Source organism: Leucoraja erinacea, chromosome 17 (assembly GCF_028641065.1).
Source record: "Leucoraja erinacea ecotype New England chromosome 17, Leri_hhj_1, whole genome shotgun sequence".
Taxonomy (NCBI): Eukaryota; Metazoa; Chordata; class Chondrichthyes; order Rajiformes; family Rajidae; genus Leucoraja; species Leucoraja erinaceus.
The window spans coordinates 2,364,883-2,378,446 of NC_073393.1; positions in this window are offsets into that span (position 1 = coordinate 2,364,883).

The following is a 13,564-nucleotide window of genomic DNA, read 5'->3' on the forward strand; positions in this document are numbered from 1 at the left end:
GAATAATGGCTCCATTTCCAATCAAGATTCCCACTGAACCTTCTGTGTGTAATCGTGTTAATGAAAACTGTTCGAGCCATTGAACGAGAAAAAAAACGTCGCTACCCAGTTGTATAATGTTCTACATATTTACCCTGGTCGTCACTTTCCCTTAATTGGACACAGAAGATTTTCTAATTACCACTAATTATGCAGCATTAGAGCCATGCTCGCAGGCACGGAATGGCTGCCATTACAACGGGCTTATGTCCCGGATGGCCAGGATTGATTCATTCTTTGCCACATCACCTGCCAGATTCTAATATCTGTATTAAATCTACTTCATATCTCTCACTAATGACAAAAGTAATTAACTGAGCCAAATGGATAAAGTGAACAAGAGGGCAGTTTAATCAGGCACCAGATAGACAGCCCTGGACCAGGTCATTGTAAACATAGAAACATGGAACATAGACAATAGGTGCAGGAGTAGAGGCCATTCGGCCCTTCGAGCCAGCACTGCCATTCTTGGCTGATCATCCAAAATTCTTGTTTTCTCCCCATATCCCTTGATTCCGTTAGCCCTTACAACTAAATCTAACTCCCTCTTGAAAACATCTAGTGAATTGGCCTCCACTGCCTTCTGTGGCAGAGAATTCCACAGATTCACAACTCTCCGGGTGAAAAAGTTTTCCCTCATCTCTGTCCCAAATGGCCTGAAGAATGGACTAAAGTGTCTGAGGGATGGACTCGACCCGAAACATCACCCATTCCTTCTCTCCAGAGATGCTGCCTGTCCCGCTGAGTTACTCCAGCATTTTGTGCCTACCTTCACTCCCAAAATGGCCAACCCCTTATTCTTAAACTGTGACCCTATTCAAGAACTATGAAGTTCTCGCAGTGTCACAGAAGCTGAATCGGAAATTCAGAGGTGCCTCTTGTTGGTGCTGTTCAGCTGCAGGCTGGAGAAGAGGAGGAATTTTCTTAACCCAAGGGTGGTGAGTCTGTGGAATTCATTGCCACTGACGGCGGTGGAGGCCAAGTCAATGGGTGCTCTTAAGGCGGAAATCGAAAGGTTCTTGATTAGAAAATGTGCCAAACATAATGGGAAGAATGCAGGAAATTGGGGTTGAGATGGGAATTGGTAAAGATTAGCTTTAGGGTGCGAGGAGGAATGGAAAAAGAGATGTACAGGGCAAGTATTTAGAATAGAATAGAATAGAATAGTTTCTTTATTGTCATTGTAACATGAACCATGTACAACGAAATTTAAAAATGTCAGCCAGTCAGTGCACCATTCAAACATTTCTAAAAGCTAACGATACATACAAGATAAAATATTAAAAGATAAACAACTAAATAAATATCACGAAAATAGCACGCATAAACACCCAACCCTCCATCCTTCTGTCGATTTCACAGTTACCACTGTCCCTTAGTCTGTATCGCCCCTGCGTTCCTTGGCGGCTACATTTAGTGCTTTTATAGCAGTGGGGTAAAAACTGTTTTTTAGTCTGTTCGTCCTTGTCCTTGTAGATCTGTATCGTCTGCCTGACGGCAACAGTTCAAACAGGGAGTGGCCGGGGTGGGAAATGTCCTTTATGATACTCTGGGATTTTTTGATGCAGCGGGAACTGTGTAAGTCCTCCAAGGTAAGGAGAGGGCAGCCGACAATCCTCTGGGCATTGTCAATGGCCCTCTGGAGCGCTTTCCTCTGAGCCGCTGTGCAGCTGGTGTACCACACGCATACACAGTATGTTAGTATGCTCTCAATGGAGCACCGAGGGTGGCGGGCACTTGGAACACACGGCCAGGGGTGGTGGCGGAGGCTGATATGTTAGTTACATTTAATAGACTTTCGGACAGGCACGTGGATATGCTGGGAATTGAAGGAAATAGATGATGAGCAGGCAGGTAAGAGTTGGTCTTGGCATCATGTTCAGCACGGACATTGTGGGCCGAAGGGCCTGTTCCTGTGCTGTACTATCCTATAGTTGAAAATAGTACCTACACACGTGTGTTAGAGGCATGATGATCACTGTTGTCACCTTTGGTAGCGTTGATAGAGAGATACAGCATGGAAACAGGCCCTTCAACCCAACTTACCCACGCCGACCAACATGTCCCATCTACACTAGTCCCACCTGCTTGCTTTTGGCCCATATCCCTCTAAACCTGTCCTCTCTCTATCTGGAAACATAGAAAATAGGTGCAGGAGGAGGCCATTCGGCCCTTCGAGCCAGCACCGCCATTCATTGCGATCATGGCTGATCGTCCCCTATCAATAACCCGTGCCTGCCTTCTCCCCATATCCCTTGACTCCACTAGCCCCTAGAGCTCTATCTAACTCTCTCTTAAATCCATCCAGTGATTTGGCCTCCACTGCCCTCTGTGGCAGGGAATTCCATAAATTCACTGGGTTCTCTGGGTGAAAAAGCTATTTTCTATGTTTCTAAAAATGCTTTTCACTGTACTTCTGTACACATGACAATAATAAACTTAAGCTGACAAAGGGTCTCGACCCGAAACGTCACCTATTCCTTCTCTCCACAGGTGCTGCCTCACCCGCTGAGTTCCTCCAGCATTTTGTGTCTACCTTAAACTTAACCTTACATCCACCAGTCCAAATGTATTTTAAATGTTGTTACAGTCCCAGCCTCAACTACCTCCTCTGGCAGCTTGTTCCACACACCCACCACCCTACGTGAGAAAAAATATTTCAATGTTATTTCATCCACCTAGTGCTGCCAAAAAGATTTCTTAGTTAATGGATTTCTATCGACTGGATTAGCTTCATAAAAAAATAGGGAACCAACGCAGAGTTTCATTTCGCCTGCATCAGGCTGACAGAATCATACATATCTGTCAGCTTACACCTCGTGACAGTCAGTGCATGAGTATGAAGGTGGACTAAAATGCTGGAGAAACTCAGCGGGTGAGGCAGCATCTATGGAGCGAAGGAATGGGTGACGTTTCGGGTTGAGACCCTTCTTAGAAACATAGAAACATAGAAACATAGAAAATAGGTGCAGGAGTAGGCCATTCGGCCCTTCGAGCCTGCACCGCCATTCAATATGATCATGGCTGATCATCCAACTCAGTATCCCATACCTGCTTTCTCTCCATACCCTCTGATCCCCTTAGCCACAAGGGCCACATCTAACTCCCTCTTAAATATAGCCAATGAACTGGCCTCGACTACCCTCTGTGGCAGAGAGTTCCAGAGATTCACCACTCTCTGTGTGAAAAATGTTCTTCTCATCACGGTTTTAAAAGATTTCCCCTTTATCCTTAAGCTGTGACCCCTTGTCCTGGACTTCCCTAACATCGGGAGCAATCTTCCTGCATCTAGCCTGTCCAACCCCTTAAGAATTTTGTAAGTTTCTATAAGATCCCCTCTCAATCTCCTAAATTCTAGAGAGTATAAACCAAGTCTATCCAGTCTTTCTTCATAAGACAGTCCTGACGTCCCAGGAACCAGTCTGGTGAACCTTCTCTGCACTCCCTCTATGGCAATAATGTCCTTCCTCAGATTTGGAGACCAAAACTGTACGCAATACTCCAGGTGTGGTCTCACCAAGACCCTGTACAACTGCAGTAGAACCTCCCTGCTCCTATACTCAAATCCTTTTGCTATGAATCCTTCGGACTGATGAAGGAATAGGTGACGTTTCGGGTCGAGACCCGGAAGGGTCTCGACCCGAAACGTCACCTATTCCTTCTTCCATAGATGCTGCCTCACCCGCTGAGTTTCTCCAGCATTTTTTGTCTACCTAAGCATATGTAACCATCAGCCTGAAGAAGGGTCTCAACCCAAAACCTCACCCATTCCTTCTCTCCAGAGATGCCGCCTGTCCCGCTGAGTTACTCCAGCGCTTTGTATCTATCTCTGGTATAAACCTGCATCTGCAGTTCAGTTTGGTTTAGTGCAGTTTAGTTTGGAGATACAGCATGGAAACAGGCCATTCGGCCCACCGAGTCCAGGCCAACCATCGACCCTCGCATACTAACACTATCCTATGCACAATATACCAACCAAGCCAATTAAACTCCAACGTGACCCCACCACTCGCCACATCTTCCCATCTCCCCCCATGTCTGCCTTCCGCAAAGACCGCTCCCTCCGCAACTCCCCTGTCAATTCTTCCCTTCCTCCCCGTACCACCCCCTCCCCGGGCACTTTCTGTTGCAACCGTAAGAAATGCAACACCTGTCCCTTCACCTCCCCCCTCGACTCCATTCAAGGGCCCAAGCAATCGTTCCAGGTGCGACTGAGGTTCACCTGCATCTCCTCCAACCTCATCTACTGCATCCGCTGCTCTAGGTGTCAGCTGATCTACATCGGGGAGACTAAGCGTAGGTTGGGCGATCGTTTCGCCGAACACCTCCGCTCGGTCCGCAATAACCTACCTGAATTCCCGGTGGCTCAGCACTTCAACTCCCCCTCCCATTCCCCGTCCGACCTCTCTGTCCTGGGTCTCCTCCATTGCCAGAGTGAGCAACACCGGAAATTGGAGGAACAGCACCTCGTATTCCGCCTGGGTTGCTTGCGTCCGGATGGCATGAACATTGAATTCTCCCAATTTTGTTAGCCCTTGCTGTCTCCTCCCCTTCCTTAACCCTCTAGCTGTCTCCTTCCACCCTCCCATCCGCCCGCCCTCGAGCTCCCCCCCCCCCCCCATCAGTCTGAAGAAGGGTTTCGGCCCGAAACGTCGCCTATTTCCTTCGCTCCATAGATGCTGCTGCACCCGCTGAGTTTCTCCAGCAATTTTGTGTACCTTCCAATTAAACTACATGTCTTTGGAGTGCGGGAGGAAACCGAAGATCTCGGAGAAAACCCATGCGGTCACGGGGAGAACGTACACACAGACGTAGTGGTCATGGAGTCGGGATCGAACCCAGGTCTCCGGCGCTGCAAACGCTATTGGGTAGCAACTCTACCGCTGCGCCACCGTGTTGCAATAGACAATAGACAATAGACAACAGGGGCAGGAGTAGGCCACTCGGCCCTTCGAGTCAATGTGATCATGGCTGATCATCCCCAATCAGTACCCCGTTCCTGCCTTCTCCCCATATCCCCTGACTCCACTATCTTTAAGAGCCCTATCTAACTCTCTCTTGAAAGCATCCAGAGAACCTGCCTCCACCACCCTCTGAGGCAGAGAATTCCACAGACTCACAACTGTCTTTGAGAAAAAGTGTTTCCTCGTCTCCGTTCTAAATGCCACCCAGCAATGCTGTTGCCGGCCCAGACTGCAACTTGATGTTGAAGTAGTGTAACCCCACTGGGCAGTGTCTCCTGCCTGCCTGCAGCATCTTTGCATTTTAACTTGTGATGAACCTAGGTGGATTTGACAGCGGTGTAACAGATTATGTTTATCTCCAGCGGTGAGTTTGCTATACATCAGTAACGCAGCGGTAAGCCGCCCTGCTTATTCGGCGCGCTAACAATGTTTGTGTGTGTGTGTGTCACCGAGCGAGTAATCTGTGACCTTGACTCTGTGCCGACTGCTTGCTCCACGGCTAGCTGTAAATGAATAAACCCTCCCTACATTGAAGCCCAATGTAATGTATTTGTCTAGTCCTGTTTCACGATGATGGCTGGCGCAGGGGAATGTTTGGAATACACGATCTGCTGCACACACTCATGCACCGAGCACCACATCGCGGCACGGTGGTGCAGCGCAGCCTCACAGCGCCAGAGACCCGGAAATGATCCCGACTACGGGTAGCTGTCTGTACGGAGTTTGCACGTTCTCCCCGTGACCTGCGTGGGTTTTCTTCGGGTGCCCCGGGTTCCTCCCACACACTCCCCACAAGACGTGCAGGTTTGTAGGTTAATTGGGTTGGTGTAAATGTAAATTGTCCCTGGTGTGTTTAGGATAGTATTAGCGTGCGGGGATCGCTGGTCGGTACGGACTCGGTGGGCCGAAGGGCCTGTTTCCCCGCTGTGTAGGGTGGATCCCTGCAGGTGAAAATCAGGTTTCCACATCTTTGATGGAGCAGGCATGGTCATTGTCTAACAGTGGTGATTTAGTATAGTATAGAGAGACCGTCAGAAACAGGCCCTTCGGCCCACCTAGTCCGTATTGACCAGTGATCCCCGCACATTAACACGATCCACTGTGCCGCCCCAGAAAACAGGTAATAATAATTTAAAAAATTATTTCAGACTCAAGGTCCAGATATTACATAGAATACATTGGATATAAACACATCATGAAATACATGTAAAAGCTTCGTAAAGAACATCATAAATCACATGTAGCAACATCATCAGCAATAGGGAGGTTGCACAGCAGTCGAGGTCACGACCCGTGACCCGTACTGTTGCCACGCAACACCTTCTGGAGTACAAGCGGTGAACACCAGGTAAGAGAGAATGGAGCGACTGGGCTTGTACACTCTGGAGTTTAGAAGGATGAGAGGGCATCTCATTGAAACATATAAGATAGTTAAGGGTTTGGACACAAAAAGCTGGAGTAACTCAGCAGGACAGGCAGCATCTCTGGAGAGAAGGAATGGTCGACGTTTCTGGTCCCGAAACGTTGCCTATTTCCTTCGCTCCATAGATGCTGCTGCACCCGCTGAGTTTCTCCAGCATTTTTGTGTATCTCCCACAGAATTATTCCAGGTGCTTAAAAACCATCAGCTCCCCACTCGCGCATCTGAATTATGATTGAATGGCAGAGTAGACTTGATGGACCGAATGGCCTATCTGCCCCTAGAACTTATGAACTCATGTGGTGTAAAGAGAAGAGCTCAATTGAATCTCGTTTGAATTTGCACCAGCTCCACTAGACGGGAATAGTCTGGTAGTGGTGCCTGCCGAGTCTAGTGATAACTCGATGGTTTTGCTGAGGGTGTTTGGTGAACCGTGTGACCTGACGTCTAACAGGATCCTGGAGAGAAGAAGATTTTTTGCTCGGATGCAACAGGCTGACGAGCCTGTGGAACGATTCACCCGCTACTCGAGGCATATGATTTGGTGAGTTGACAAATGAGCTAGTTCACGATAAAATTGTGGGAGGAATGAGCAGCCACAAGCTGAACTGACTTTGGAGCAAACTAATAGCCAATCTACATGTGGGGAAAAGGGATGCATTCAAGGGATCTCAGGGAGCCCTTAATCATGACCAACTTGAACAAAATGGACTAGTCTATTGCAATCAGTCTGAAGAAAGGTCCCGAACTGAAACGTCACCTATCCATGTATAAACCGCAGATGCTGGTTTATACCAAAGAAAGACACAGAGTGCTGGAGTAACTCAGCGGGTCAGGCAGTATCTCTGGAGAACATGGATAGGTGACGTTTCGAGTCGGGTCTGAAGAAGGGTCCCAACCTTAAACGTCACCTATCCATGTTCTCCACAGATGCTGCCTGACCCGCTGAGTTACTCCAGCACTCTGTGAAACGTCACCTATCCATGTTCTCCACAGATGCTGCCTGACCCGCTGAGTTACTCCAGCACTCTGTGAAACGTCACCTATCCATGTTATCCACAGATGCTGCCTGGCCCGCTGAGTTACTCCAGCTTCTTTAAAGGGAAGTCCAGGACAAGGGGTCACAGAAGGATAAAGGGGGAAATCCTTTAAACCGAGATGAGAAGAACTACCTTTGATTTTTCCAAGAACTGCAGTTCCTTCTTAAACAAGAAACTCTCTAGATTCAACACTACACTTATTTACAGCTGCAAAGGAGAAAGTGGGAGAGAGCATTGAGGGTTGCCTTGCTTTGAATGAGCGATGCAGAACGTTGACATTTTTAGAGAGCGATAGAGCCGGGAGTGTAACTGCATTGTAAGTGTGTAAAACCCAGGTGACCCTTGTGGACCAGGATGATCATCAACGAACACTCGTCCCATCTTTCATCTTGCAATTTGAACATGGGTCTCGTTTGGTGAAAGAGCAGCGATATCACGCACATGGTCCTTCAGGTGGCGGAAGAAATGAACAGGCACTTTGTCTCTAGTTTTGAAAAGGTCAGCGCTAATAGCTTGTCACGGCTTCGAAAAATCTAATAGCGAAATCAACTTCAAAGCATTTTAATTACACTATCATATTTATGCATTTTGAAAGGGCAACGACAGAGGCATTTTAAAATGAATGTACTGTATTCCCTTAAAACATAAAAGTTGGGAGGTGATGTTGCAGTTTTATAAGGCGCAGTTAAGAGTATTGTGTGCAGTTCTGGGCACCATGTGGTGGAAACGGTGAAGAGAAGGTTTACGAGGATGTTGCCAGCATTCGAAGGTCTGAGCTGTCGGGAGAGGTTAATCAGGCTGGGTACTGGAGTACAGGAGGATGAGGGGGTGTCTTATAGAGGTGTATAAAATTTGGTTAGGAGGGAGAGGTAGATCAGCCTTGATTGAATGGCATAGACTTGATGGGCCGAACGACTTAATTCTTCTCCTATCACTTATGACCTGGTAAAATCATGAGAGGAATAGACCGGGTAGACACACAGAGTCTCTTTGCCCAGAATAGGTGAATTGAGGACCAGAGGACATAGGTTTAAGGTGAAGGGGAAAAGATTTAATAGGAATCTGAGGAGTAACCTTTTCACACATGGGCGTATGGAACAAGCTGCCAGAGGAGGTAGTTGAGGCTGGGTTTAAGAAGGAACAGGAGATGCTGGAAAATTGAACGTAGACAAAAGCACTGGAGAAACTCAACGGGTGCAGCAGCATCTATGGAGCGAAGGAAATAGGCAACGTTTCGGGCCGAAACCCGGAAGGGTTTCGGCCCGAAACTTTACCTATTTCCTTCCTGAAGGGTTTCGGCCCGAAACGTTGCCTATTTCCTTCCTGAAGGGTTTCGGCCCGAAACGTTGCCTATTTCCTTCCTGAAGGGTTTCGGCCCGAAATGTTACCTATTTCCTTCCTGAAGGGTTTCGGACCGAAACGTTGCCTATTTCCTTCCTGAAGGGTTTCGGCCCGAAACGTTGCCTATTTCCTTCGCTCCGTAGATGCTGCTGCACCCGCTGAGTTTCTCCAGCACTTTAAATGTTCACAACATTTAACAAACAGTTAGGCAGGTACATGGATAGGACAGGTTTGGAGGGATATGGGCCAAACGTGGGCAGGTGGGACTAGTGTAGCTGGGACACGTTGGCCGGTGTGGGCAAGTTGGGCCGAAGGGACTGTCTCCACTCTGTATGACTCTATGACTATGACCCCTAAGTCCTCCTTCTTCAGACTGAAGAAGAGTCTAGACCTGAAACGTCACCCATTCCATCTCTCCCGCTGAGTAACTCTGGCTTTTTGTGTCTATATTGACCCTGTCCCACTTGGGAAACCTGAAGGGAAACCTCTGGAGACTTTGCGCCCCACCCAAGGTTTTCGTGCGGTTCCCGGAGGTTGCAGGTGGTTGCCGGAGGTTGTAGGTAGTGGAAGCAGGTAGGGAGACTGACAAAAACCTCCGGGAACCGCACGGAAACCTTGGGTGGGGGCGCAAAGTCTCCAGAGGTTTCCGTTCAGGTTTCCTAAGTGGGACAGGGACATTACATCGGTGAATTCCCAATGTCTCTTCTCCCCACATTGACAAATGTTTTTTTGGCAAGAAAAAAATGGCAATACATTTAACAAAAGCACATTGTGGCATGAATTTAACTTAATTGAGCTGTGTCTACAAAGCTGGGTCAATGTGACAATTCTTCTCTGATTTGCTTGTAGTTTGAAAGAGGTGTAACTCATCCACACTGAAGCCAGTGATTTGCAAAGTAATTACGTTCTGTGAAAAGCTGCCGGAGGAAAGATTGTGTTGATGATAACAAATTGTTCCATGAATATGAAGCATATTCCACCTTCCGAACAGCTGCACCACAACACTTAAACAAAATATCGCAAAATAAGAATAAAGCATTTCTGATTACTATTCAGCCTTTCCGAATAGGTTTTATTGTGTATTTTTTCCCAATTTCAAGTGGCGAATCTTTACTTTACGTTACATTATCCTATCGTTGAGGGACAGGCCACATTTTAGAGGAGCTATCTCAAGACACTTTATTTTTAGAGTCACCGAGCTAATATTATACGCCATCCAATGCCTGCCGATATCTTTAATCAATTGATGGGATTTGAAGTCTGAGTGAGATTATTTCTTCTGGGAATTGAAAGTCTGCGGCTAAATTAGAAAGTGCCGATATCTGTTTCAACGAGGTTTCGAGCGTTGACGTTCAATTTTAGCCCTGCATTTTTACAACAAGGCTTCTTTTACTGTTGTGTTATGGTGTCATAGAACATGGAAACAGGCCCTTCGGCCCACCGAGTCCGTGCTGACCAGCGATCCCCGCACATTAACACTATCCTACACACACTAGGGACAATTCCTATATTTACCAAGCCAAATAACCTACAAACCTGCACGTCTTTGGAGTGTGGAAGGAATCTGAAGATCTCTGGGAAAACCCACGCAGGTCACGGGGAGAAGGTACAAACTCCGTACAGACAGCGCCCATAGTCAGGATGGAACCCGGGTCTCCGGCGCTGCATTCGCTGCAAGGCAGCAACTCTACCGCTGTGCCACCGTAACCACCCGGTAGGCGGCGCGACTCTGGTCAGCAGCGGCCTCTGCAGCCTGTCCGCATTTTTATTATTTTTTGTCTGTTTTTATATGTAGTTTTTGTTATTTTATGTTGGGGTGTGTGTGTGTGGGGGGGTGGGGGGTGGGGTGGGAGGGAGGGGGGTAACTTTTAAATCTCTCCCTGCACGGGAGACCCGACCTTTTCTCGTCGGGTCTCAGTTGTCGTTGGGGCTGCAACAAGGAGCGGCCTCCAACAGGAAGAAGCCGGGGACTCTGGTGCTACGACTCACCGTCGCGGAGCTGGCCGAGTCCGGAGCGGGTGGAGCGGTGGAGGAGCGCTGCTGCTGCTGCTGCTGCTGCTGATTCGGAGGCTGCAACTGCGGGTCTGCGGACGGCGGCACCGGGAGCCCGCGGGTCCCTGGGGGGAGACCGCTTTTCAGGGATCCTGCAACGGCGAATTCTCCCGCCCGAGTTGCGGGGTCGAAGAGCTCCTGGAGCGGGGCCTGACATCACCGCCCCGCGCGGCTTGGAGTGGCCGCGGGACTCTGCGAGCGCACGCCGGGGGCTCTAACACCAAGACCCGGTGTGCGACCTTGCACCACCCGGCGTGGCTTTAATGGCCGCGGGACAATCGCCATCGCCAGCCGGGGGCTTTGACTTTGACTCTGACATCGGGGGGGGGGGGGGGGGAGAGTGCAGTGGAGAGATAAGTTTTTTTTTGGCCTTCCATCACAGCAATGTGATGGATGTTTATGTAAAATGTAAATTATGTTGTGTCTCGGGGTCTATTTGTGTGTAATGTATGGCTGCAGAAACGGCATTTCGTTTGGACCTCCAGGGGTCCAAATGACAATTAAATTGACTATTGACTATTGACTATTGACTATTGACCACCCTTTTCACCCAGAGAATTGTGAATCTGTGGAATTCTCTGCCACAGGAGGCAGTGGAGGCCAATTCACTGTATGTTTTCAAGAGAGAGTTAGATAGGGCTAACGGAATCAAGGGATATGGGGTGAAAGCAGGAACGGGGTACTGATTTTGGATGATCAGCCATGATCATGTTGAATGGTGGTTCTGGCTCGAAGGGCTGAATGGCCGACTCCTGCACCTATTTTCTATGTTTCTATGTTCTATGCCAACCAAGATGCTCCGTCTAGGCTAGTCCCATTTGCCATATCCCTCTGAAGAAGGGTCTCGACCCAAAACGTCACCTGTTCCGTCTCTCCAGAGATGCTGCCTGGCCCGCTGAGTTACTCCAGCATTTTTGTCTACCTTCGATTTTTCCAGCAGCTTTCTCGAACATAGGAATCTGAGGGGTAACTTGTTCACACAAAGGGTGGTGGGTGTACGGAACGAGCTGCCAAAGGAGGTAGTTGAGGCTGGGACTATCCCGACAATTAAGAGACAGTTAGACAGGTACATGGATAGGACAGTTTGGAGGGATATGGACCAAAACGCAGGCAGGTGGGACTAGTGTAGCTGGGAGTGCAGGCAGGCAGGCAGTGAAGAAAGCGAATGGTATGTTAGCTTTCATAGCAAAAGGATTTGAGTATAGGAGCAGGGAGGTTCTACTGCAGTTGTACAGGGTCTTGGTGAGACCACACCTGGAGTATTGCGTACAGTTTAGGTCTCCAAATCTCCTCTCTAGAATTTAGGAGATTGAGAGGGGATCTTATAGAAACTTACAAAATTCTTAAGGGGTTGGACAGGCTAGATGCAGGAAGATTGCTCCCGATGTTGGGGAAGTCCAGGACAAGGGGTCACAGCTTAAGGATAAGGGGGAAATCCTTTAAAACTGAGATGAGAAGAACTTTTTTCACACAGAGAGTGGTGAATCTCTGGAACTCTCTGCCGCAGAGGGTAGTCGAGGCCACAGTTCATTGGCTATATTTAAGAGGGAGTTAGATGTGGCCCTTGTGGCTAAGGGGATCAGAGGGTATGGAGAGAAGGCAGGTACGGGATACTGAGTTGGATGATCAGCCATGATCATATCGAATGGCGGTGCAGGCTCGAAGGGCCGAATGGCCTACTCCTGCACCTAATTTCTATGTTTCTATGTTTCTATGACATGCTGGCCAGTGTGCGCAAGTTGGGCCGAAGGGCCTGTTTCCACGCTGTATCACTCTATGACTCGACACATTTCCCTCTAAACCTTTCCTATCCATGTATCTGTCCAAGTGTTTATTGTATCTGCCTCAGTTGCCTCTGGCAATAAAAACCACCGAGTGCTGGAATAACTCAGTGGGTCAGGCAGCATCTGTGGAGGGGATGAGGTCAGGAGCCTTGTTCAGATGCCCCTTCCCTCCACAGATGCTGCCTGACCCGCTGAGTTATTCCAGCACTCTGTGTTCTGTGCTAAAACAGATGGGATTTTACAGCAATCTGCTCATTCCATGATTCCCACCACTGGCACTGGTTTTTAATTACATTGTTGATATTTTATTTAATTACTAACAATTAAATTCCCCAGCTGCTGGGATGGGATTTGAAGTCACATCCTTTGATCAACAATCAAGTCCTAGGGATCTCACGTGGCCACACCCATTAAGTTGGCATGGAAACATTGAAACATAGACAATAGGTGCAGGAGTAGGCCATTCGGCCCTTCGAGCCAGCACCGCCATTCAATATGATCATGGCTGATCATCCAAACTCAGATTCAGATTCAGATTCAGATTCAATTTTAATTGTCATTGTCAGTGTACAGTACAGAGACAACGAAATGCATTTAGCATCTCCCTGGAAGAGCGACATAGCAAACGATTTGAATAAATAATAATAAGTGTCCGGGAGGCGGGGGGTAGTGATTGGCAGTCACCGAGGTACGTTGTTGAGTAGAGTGACAGCCGCCGGGAAGAAGCTGTTCCTCGACCTGCTGGTTCGGCAACGGAGAGACCTGTAGCGCCTCCCGGATGGTAGGAGGGTAAACAGTCCATGGTTGGGGTGAGAGCAGTCTTTGGCGATGCTGAGCGCCCTCCGCAGACAGCGCTTGCTTTGGACAGACTCAATGGAGGGGAGCGAGGAACCGGTGATGCGTTGGGCAATTTTCACCACCCTC